This window comes from Cherax quadricarinatus, chromosome 6 (genome assembly GCF_038502225.1).
Source record: "Cherax quadricarinatus isolate ZL_2023a chromosome 6, ASM3850222v1, whole genome shotgun sequence".
Taxonomy (NCBI): Eukaryota; Metazoa; Arthropoda; class Malacostraca; order Decapoda; family Parastacidae; genus Cherax; species Cherax quadricarinatus.
Window position 1 is genome coordinate 5,853,931 of NC_091297.1, and position 10,000 is coordinate 5,863,930.

Genomic DNA, 10,000 nt, shown 5'->3' on the forward strand with positions numbered 1-10,000 from the left:
ACTCACAATGTTGGCATCTCACTCACAATGATGCCACCACCCTCACAATGTTGGAACCTCACTCACAATGATGGCACCTCACTCACAATGTTGGCACCTCGCTCACAATGATGGCACCACACTCACAATGATGGTACCTCACTCACAATATTGGTACCTCACTCACGTTGGCACCACACTCACAATGTTGGTGCCACACTCATATTGCCACCGCACTCATAATTATGGCACCACACTCACATTGTTGGAACCTCACTCACAATGATGGAACCTCACCCACAATGATAGCACCACACTCACAATGATGGTACCTCACTCACAATATTGGTACCTCACTCATATTGGCACCACACTCACAATGTTGGTGCCTCACTCATATTGGCACCGCACTCACAATATTGGTACCTCACTCACAATGTTGGCACCTCACTCACAATGTTGGCACCTCACTCACAATGTTGGTACCTCACTCACAATGTTGGCACCTCACTCACAATGTTGGCACCTCACTCACAATGTTGGTACCTCACTCACAATGTTGGCACCTCACTCACAATGTTGGCACCTCACTCACAATGTTGGTACCTCACTCACAATGTCGGCACCTCACTCATAATGTTGGCACCTCACTCACAATGTTGGCACCTCACTCACAATGTTGGTACCTCACTCACAATGTCGGCACCTCACTCACAATGCTGGCACCTCACTCACAATGTTGGCACCTCACTCACAATGTTGGCACCTCACTCACAATGTTGGTGCCGCACTCATGTTGGCACTACACTCACAATGTTGGTGCCTCACTCATGTTGGCACCACACTCGCAGTGTTGGTGCCTCACTCACAATGTTGGTGCCTGACTTACAATGTTGGTACCTCACTCACAATGTTGGTACCTCACTCATGTTATAACCACACTCACAATGTTGGTGCCTCACTCACAATGCTGGTGCGTCACTCACAATGTTGGTGTCTCACTCATGTTGGCACCACACTCACAATGTTGGTGCCTCACTCATGTTGGAACCATACTCACAATGTTGGTGCCTCACTCACAATGTTGGTACCTTATTCACAGTGTTCATACCACACTCACAATGTTGATACCTCACTCACAATGTTGGTACCACACTCACAATGTTGGTACCCACTCACAATGTTGGCACCACACTCACAACGTTGGTACCCCATTCACAATGTTGATACCTCACTCCCAATGTTGATACCTCACTCACAATGTTGATACCTCACTCACAATGTTGGTGCCTCACTCCCAATGTTGATACCTCACTCACAATGTTGGTACCTCACTCATGTTGGCACCACACTCACAATGTTGGCACCATACTCACAAAGTTGGCTCCACACAATGTTGGCACCACACAGTGCTGGCACCTTTCTCACAATGTTGGCACCTCACTCACAATGTTGGCATCTCACTCACAATGATGCCACCACCCTCACAATGTTGGAACCTCACTCACAATGATGGCACCTCACTCACAATCTTGGCACCTCACTCACAATGATGGCACCACACTCACAATGATGGTACCTCACTCACAATATTGGTACCTCACTCACGTTGGCACCACACTCACAATGTTGGTGCCGCACTCATATTGCCACCGCACTCATAATGATGGCACCACACTCACATTGTTGGAACCTCACTCACAATGATGGAACCTCACCCACAATGATAGCACCACACTCACAATGATGGTACCTCACTCACAATATTGGTACCTCACTCATATAGGCACCACACTCACAATGTTGGTGCCTCACTCATATTGGCACCACACTCACAATATTGGTGCCTCACTCACAATGTTGGTGCCTCACTCACAATGTTGGTGCCTCACTCCCAATGTGGTGCCTCACTCATGTTAGCACCACACTCACAATGTTGGTGCCTTTCTCATATTGGCACCACACTCACAATGTTGGTGCCTCACTCACAATGTTGGTACCTCATTCACAATGTTCGTACCACACTCACAATGTTGACACCTCACTCACATTGTTGGTACCACACTCACAATGCTGGTACCTCACTCACATTGTTGGCACCACAATCACAACGTTGGTACCTCACTCACAATGTTGGTACCTCACTCCCAATGTTGATATCTCACTCACAATGTTGGTACCTCACTCATGTTGGCACCACACTCACAATGTTGGTGCCGCACTCATATTGCCACCGCACTCATAATGATGGCACCACACTCACATTGTTGGAACCTCACTCACAATGATGGAACCTCACCCACAATGATAGCACCACACTCACAATGATGGTACCTCACTCACAATATTGGTACCTCACTCATATTGGCACCACACTCACAATGTTGGTGCCTCACTCATATTGGCACCGCACTCACAATATTGGTGCTTCACTCACAATGTTGGTGCCTCACTCACAATGTTGGTGCCTCACTCCCAATGTTGGTGCCTCACTCATGTTAGCACCACACTCACAATGTTGGTGCCTTTCTCATATTGGCACCACACTCACAATGTTGGTGCCTCACTCACAATGTTGGTACCTCATTCACAATGTTCGTACCACACTCACAATGTTGACACCTCACTCACATTGTTGGTACCTCACTCACAATGCTGGTACCTCACTCACATTGTTGGCACCACAATCACAACGTTGGTACCTCACTCACAATGTTGGTACCTCACTCCCAATGTTGATATCTCACTCACAATGTTGGTACCTCACTCATGTTGGCACCACACTCACAATGTTGGCTCCACACAATTTTGGCACCACACAGTGTAGGCACCTTACTCACAGTGATGGCACCTCACTCACAATGTTGGAACCTCACAGACAGTGTTGGCACCTCACTCACAATGATGGCATCACACTCACAATGTTGGAACCTCACTCACAATGATGGCACTTCACTCACAATGTTGGCACCTCACTCACAATGTTGGCACCACACTTACAATGATGGCACCCCACTCGCAATGTTGGAATCTCACTCACAACGATGACACCTCACTCACAATGATGGCACCACACTCACAATGTTGAAACCTCACTCACAATGTTGGCACCTCACTCACAATATTGGCACCTCACTCACAATGATTTCACCCCACTCACAATGATGGTACCATTCAATGTTGATAGTACACTCACAATGATGGCACCAACTGGAGGTAGCAAGGAGACGCTTCCGGGGGACACCGCCCCTGCAGGCCGGTCCCTGACCAGGCCTCCTGGTTGGTGTCCAGTGTATGCACCACAATCCAGCTGGTCAGGAACTGCTTTGAGGAATTTGTCGAATTCCCTGTTGAAGGCAGTCAGGGGTTTGTTGGTAATCCCCCTTTCACCTTAAAGGAGGATGGTGAAAAGTCGTGGTCCCAGTACATTTATTGAGTTCTCTCAGTGTATTCATCGCTCTCCTGCTTTTTATTAAAGGTATCTTCTACAGTCTGACAAGCCTCTTGTCTTCATTAGTGGAAATTTCGGTGTGCAAGAGTGGACCAATTGTACAGTACCTTCCAGATGTAGATTGTAATGTATTTTACTACGGAGTACAGTTCTAGAGATATGAAGCACTCCCAGTAATTTAGGTTCTTTACAGAGTTTATACGGGCTATGAAGGTTCTCTGTACATTTTCCTGCTCAGTAATTTCTCCTATGGAAAGTCCCATGTGTGTACAGCCTAGAGAGAACGAGTAACCTGAAGAATATGACCATTGACTTGGTATGTACTGTTTTGAAAGTCCTAGTTAAATAACGTATCATTTTCCTTGCAGTTGTGATAATAACATTGTTTTGTTCCATAAATGTGAGATCTGCTATTTTAATTCTCTGGTCTGACAAATTTGATTTCCGTTCTGTTAAGTAGTTTGAGTTTGTCATGTATTTCGATCTTGCTTTTATTACCTCCATCCTTCCATAACGTAGTAGTTGAAATTTGTCCTCATTGAACATCACATTGTTGTCAGTAGCTCAGTGGAAGACTTCTTGGTTTATAACAACTTGGGGCTCTTATAAATGCTAGTATCATCTGCAGAGGATGATACAGTGCTATGATTTATGTCTTTGTCTATGCTAGACGTGAATAGGAGAAAGAGAGGTAGGGACGAGTTCTGTGCCTCTTATTATTTAGGTTCAGTTTGCTACGGATTTAAATATCCATTTTCCCACCTTTACAGCTCTTCCCATTGCGCCCATTTTGTGTGTAATAGAAAAAGCTTATGGCATAAACATTTGTCAAAGGCTTTGCAAACTTAGTGTATATGTACTAAATTTGCAGTCAACCTATCCTCTACTGTATGCAAGACCGTGGTCTAATAGTCCACCAACTGCTAGAGGCCGGAGCGACCAGTTCTGAGCCCATGCTGACCTGGCTTGTGAAGCTCCTGTGATTTTATGTGATTGACAATTTTACTTATTAAACTTTTTAAAAATCTGGATAATGTTTATGCGCTATCGGTCTATAGTTTTTTGCCATTGCTTTATCGCCACCTTTGTGGAGTGTTGCTATATGTTTTTTAGTGACCATGGGATGACTCCAATGTTTAGACTCTTTCTCCATAGAATATTTAAGGTCCCTATTCTCGATGAATATGGAGCACAAGACGTCTAGGTCTAGGCCTCAGGTAGAGTGCATGAGCATGCAATCAGTGAGTTGCAAGTCAAGTAGGATGAGAGTTACATCTGTATCATTTTGTGTCTCATATGTGAAGAATTCATTTGGATCATCATCAACATTAGGCTCATTATAGCTCAATGAAGATTGAATTAAAGGACCCCAATGGAAATAAGTCACTCTGTCTGACTTTTTTGGGTTATCCCAGGTTCTCTACACATATGCTGCTATGTATGATAATTCTATGTAACTGTATTTGTGTATACATGAATAAATTTACTTACTTACTTACTTACTTGCTATTTAAGTATTTCACTCATTTCTTTGTTGTCATCAGTATATATTCCACCTGGGAATTAATGATATATTAAATTCGAGATCAACAGTTTGCAATTCTCTAGCCGGTGTCACTTATCGATCTTCAGAGGAACTCTGTAATTCGTCGTCTTTGCCTATAGAAGGTACGCCTGTATAGGCATCTCCTCTTTCGTAATGCATGTGTCTGGGACATACTTCTAGTGCAGCTGGACTTATCTTCTTAAATACTGGTTTTATTATTTATCCTATTATCTTCTCTACTTATTTCATTAAGCTCACGATTTATTAACTCCCAGTTAATGTTCTTGTTGTTGAAGTTAAATTTTGGAACATACCCACAGTGAGTGTGCTGGTCTCAACTTCTGTTTGGTCTGAGTTTACTGTCTTCTACACTATTTTGTTTAGCACCAAATCTTCATTGTTAGCGAATATAGGATCCGGGATATTTTCTAGCCTGATCGGTTCTGTTGCTTGTTGGCTTGAGGCAGATATCTTGCAGAGTGTTAGTAGTTCAGTTGTATGAGATTTTCCAAACTAGCTCCTGCGATCCTCTCTGTTTTTGCAAATACTTCCATTACAGGAGTCTTAAATTAAAGTCTTCAAGCAACAGAATATTTGGAACTGCGTTTGATAAGTTTTCAAAACAGTATTAACATTTTAACAGTTGTTCTTTGCACTGCTGGCAAGTTACATTTGGTGGTATATATACAAACACAATAACTAGATCATGACTTTTCAATCTTTACCACCAAAACTCAGACCGCATCATTTGTGGTGTTAAGTAACTCGGTGCATATGGGAGACTCTTCAATATAACTACCCCCGTCGTCTGCTCATCTGTCACGTCTGAGTAGATTGTACCCAGGTACCCATATTTCACTGTGAGAGTAGGCTTTTATCTGAGTTTTCATAGAGTCCATGAATATCTGTAAAAAACAAATGTTATATTGTTTACCACTATGCTTTTTTTGTTGTTTGTTGGATTTAAGACAGGTAACTCTGGTGAGCGTCTCACTGTCTTTGTTTCCAGTTCGGGATGGTATCTAGGTGCTGATATATTCTCTCCCTTTCTTGTTATTCTTTTTCTTTTACTGCCACTAAAAAAAAATCTTTGCTGCCTATATGGCTGTAATTTCTAATTTCCATGTTCAGTCATCTTGCCTCCTCAGTACTTCCCTAAATCCTCTACAAACTTATATATACCTGTTAATTACCCAGATGCAGCCAGCAGCAACAGCCTGGTTGATCAGGCTCTGATCCACCAGGAGGCCTGGTCACAGACCGGGCCGCGGGGGCGTTGACCCCCGGAACTCTCTCCAGGTAAACTCCAGGTAAACTCCAGATGCACCTCAGATTAATGTCATTTATGGAAGCGTGTTTACTCTCCTATGAGAAACATGGTGTGTAGACAAGAGTAAGCTACGTGTAACCTTTCTAGTTCTTTCTCACAGGATTTCATGTGTTCCACAAGTTCTCCTGTAAGTTATTCGGACAGTATATTTCACAACAATTCAGTTTGGTCCACAGATAGATCCCTGGTTGTCTTCAAGAGGGAGCTGGACAGATACCTAAAGTCAGTGCCGGATCAGCCGGGCTGTGGTTCGTACGTTGGACTACGTGCGGTCAGCAGTAACAGCCTCGTTGATCAGGCCCTGATCCACCGGGAGGCCTGATCATAGACCGGGCCACGGGGGCGTTGATTCCCGGAATGGCCTCCAGGCAGACACCTGAGTATCTGGCAACTCTTCACTCTAGGTAAACCTGAAGTGTAATTCCCTAATCTGGAGTTTACCTGGAGAGAGTTCCGGGGGTCAACGCCCCCGCGGCCATTATTTCACATAACTCTGTTCCAATACCATTTTATTGTGCTGTATTTTAGCCTCACTCTCTTTCTCATTCCATCATTCAGGTGGTGAGAGTCGCTAGCGTGAATTAAGCCGTCTTTGTAGGTAGGCTTTCTGTCGATAGTTACCAGCAGCCTGGTTGCTCAGACTAGCAGCCAGGAGGCCTAGTCTGGGACCCGGTAGCGGGGCTGGTAACTTCTTACAGCTTCAACAGATATCTACAAATAATCTGACGCTAGATTTTAAGTCAACATTGTCCCTGACAGGGTGAATACCAGGGTTGACAGGGTCATGGAAATTAAGAAGTTTGAACCATGTTCGTACTATGACCAAAATGGTGTTGATGGGTCCATGTGATGTAGCAGGGAAGGATGTTTGTCAACACGGTAGAAAATAGACTAGATAGATTTGAAGAAGTCAGGACTTGACTATGGGGTGAATTATTATTATTATAATCATGTGGGAGCGCTAAACCCTTAGGATTATACAACGCATGTGGGGGGGAGGGATGGAAGGTATTCAGGCTCAATTCAGGGAACTGGAGCACAGATCCAATTCCCTAGATCAAGAGCCCCTCACCAGCGTCAAGGAGCCTCCCTTGAGGGGTATGGGGTGAAGCCATGGCCATCCTAGCAGATTTGAGGGGTAACTTCTACCAACAAAATTTTGTGGTGAGTCGATTATTATTATTATTATAATCACTGGGGAGCGCTAAACCGAGAGGATTATGCAGCTGTGGTGAGTCGAGTGTAAACCATTCATTAACCTGTGCTTAATATATAATGAATGCGCTAGGTAAGATTGTAGGGGTACCCTTCCTCAGCATGTGATAGATAAGTAATGATTGTGGGACCCCTTCCTCAATATGTGCTAAGTAATGAGTGTGTAGGGCCCCTTCTTCGGCATGTGCTCGTTAAGTAATGAATGTGTAGGGCCCCTTGCCTTAAAGATATGCGCATTTGTACTGCGCGCACCCTTGCGACTCCGGCCTTGTACGACTATTTGTGTAAGAACTCTCGGCAACCACCCCTCCCCCCAACCTTCCCTCCCTCACCCCCCATCCTGTTTTGGCTGGTCGTGGGGGGGTGCACGGGTTGTGGCTTCGTTTTACATCATTTTCGCAGCTTTCAAGCCGGATTTTGAGAGATATTTTAATTACTTGATGGCTAGAGTGTGTGTGTAGAGTGTGTGAGTGAGAGGAGGTGATATATGGGCAGTATAAGGTGAAGACACCATTGCCTCGTACGTCCGCCAGTCCTGGGTTCACTCTTATGAATGAAAGCAACTCCTGCCTGTTGCTCCCACACCCACCTTTCTTCTCTATTATGGCAAATTTCTCTTACTTCCCTTTGCCTTTCACTATAACATTCTACTTAAAGGTGACGCCCGAGACAAGACATTATTCCGGTATATGGAAAGCTTCGAGACAATTATCTTTTGCCCCAGATGCAGTCTTAAAAATATTCCCTCTTTTAATGATTTTAAGCGTAAAATATTGGTATTTGCGGTATATATGGGCATTCACGTAAGCGTATGGGTTAACGTGAATGTACTCAGCGCATCAAGAAATGGGTAAGGGCGATATTTGGTGTATATACAATGGTATTTAGTGAGGTGCAGGGGGTGTGAGGAGGGTTCTCCCCCGCGGGCGGTGGAGTGGACTCGCCCGTGTCTGGGCTGGGCTGGGCTGACGCTGAGGCTCCATATTTGGTCCAACAGTGAGAGGGAGAACACTCCTGCTGTGTGCTCCTTAGGATTATATCGACATTTGGATTAACCACAGCTCTTATCCTTGCCCCGCCGTCTTCCTCGTCGATTCTGGATTTACCTACTGATGAGCCAGTGTGCGGATAGGTAAGTTAGAGGTGGTGTTGTGTGGGTGGGCAGTCATTTCATTCAAAGATGTTGAGGCGCTTTTAATCTCATTCATAAAAACCTCGTTGAAGGTTTCTAGGCCGTGTTCCCTGGGCTTCCAGCGGCTCCTCCAGCCCTCAGGGGCTGCGTCTCCTGCCTCCAGCAACACGCACGGCCCAAGAAAACAGCGCACCAGTGCGTTCCAGTCGTCGAAATGTGGATATAACGGAGCATGTGTGGGGCGGAGGTGCGCCATAGCAGCAGCAGCAGCAGCAGCAGCAGCAGCCTGCCCACTGCTGCTGCTGCCGTCAGTGCTACACTGCCCCCTTCACCTCCTGCTGACTGCTAGTGTCTGCCACCCTGGTGTCTGCTAGTGACGAGTCTACCAGCAGTTCCCTGGTCTGCTGAAAGCATTTTATGTAAGCGGAAGACACCTCCCTCAGGCAGCAGGGCGGCGAGCAGACCTGCAGCAGCAGCAGCCCCTGTAACCAGTGACGAGAAGGCTAGTGTAGTCTGCTGCCATTGCTATTGCACCTACTGCAGTTGATACTGGTGCTTCTCCTGCTGTTGGTGCTCCTCTCTCCTGCTTCAGCTCTTCCTAGCCCCTCAAGGAAGGTTCCTTGATGTTGGTGAGGGGCTCTTGATTTAGGAAATTGGATCTGTGCTCCAGTTCCCCGAATTAAGCCTGAATGCCTTCCACATCCCCCCCCCCAGGCGCTGTATAATCCTCCGGGTTTAGCGCTTCCCCTTGATTATAATAATAATAATTCAGCTCTTCCTGTTCTTCTCCCTCTATTATTATTATTATTATTATTATTATTATTATTATTATTATTATTATTATTATAAAATTAAGCGCTAAAATCACATCTGCTGCTTCTGCTGCTACTGCTACATCTGTTGTTACTCCTGCTGCTACTTCTGCACTCTGAGCTGCAGTACCTACTACTATACTTAACGTGACAACTGCACTAGTTGCTATTGCTACGCTGGTTGTGATAACTACAATGTCTGTGATAACTACACCGGCAGTGATAACGAAAAGCTGTGATAACCATACTGGCTGTGATAATAAACTAGTAGTGATAATACACTAATAGTAATAACACTAGCTGTGATAACTACACTGGCTGTGATAACTCGTGTAGCAGTGATAACTACATTGGCTGGGATAGCTACACTGGCTTGATAGTTACAACAGCAGCGATTACACTGCTATGATAACTAAACTAGTGATAACTAGCAAGGATAACCAGATTGGCAGTGATGTTAGACGAAAGTGATAACTACACCAGCTGTGATAACTGGCTGTAACTTGACTGGCAGTGGGTGATTAGTAGTGATAAC

The 10,000-nt window shown here is 45.0% G+C and overlaps 1 protein-coding gene across 1 annotated transcript in view; it reads left to right on the forward strand.

Moving 5' to 3' along the window:
* Positions 1 to 8,494: 8,494 nt before the first annotated feature.
* Positions 8,495 to 10,000, forward strand: part of LOC128692644 (protein sprouty-like) — a 123,397-nt gene continuing 121,891 nt past the window's right edge. The window contains exon 1 of the mRNA XM_070079976.1: positions 8,495 to 8,653. The gene's annotated coding sequence lies outside the window, so the exon portion shown is untranslated. The remainder of the gene's footprint in view (positions 8,654 to 10,000) is intronic.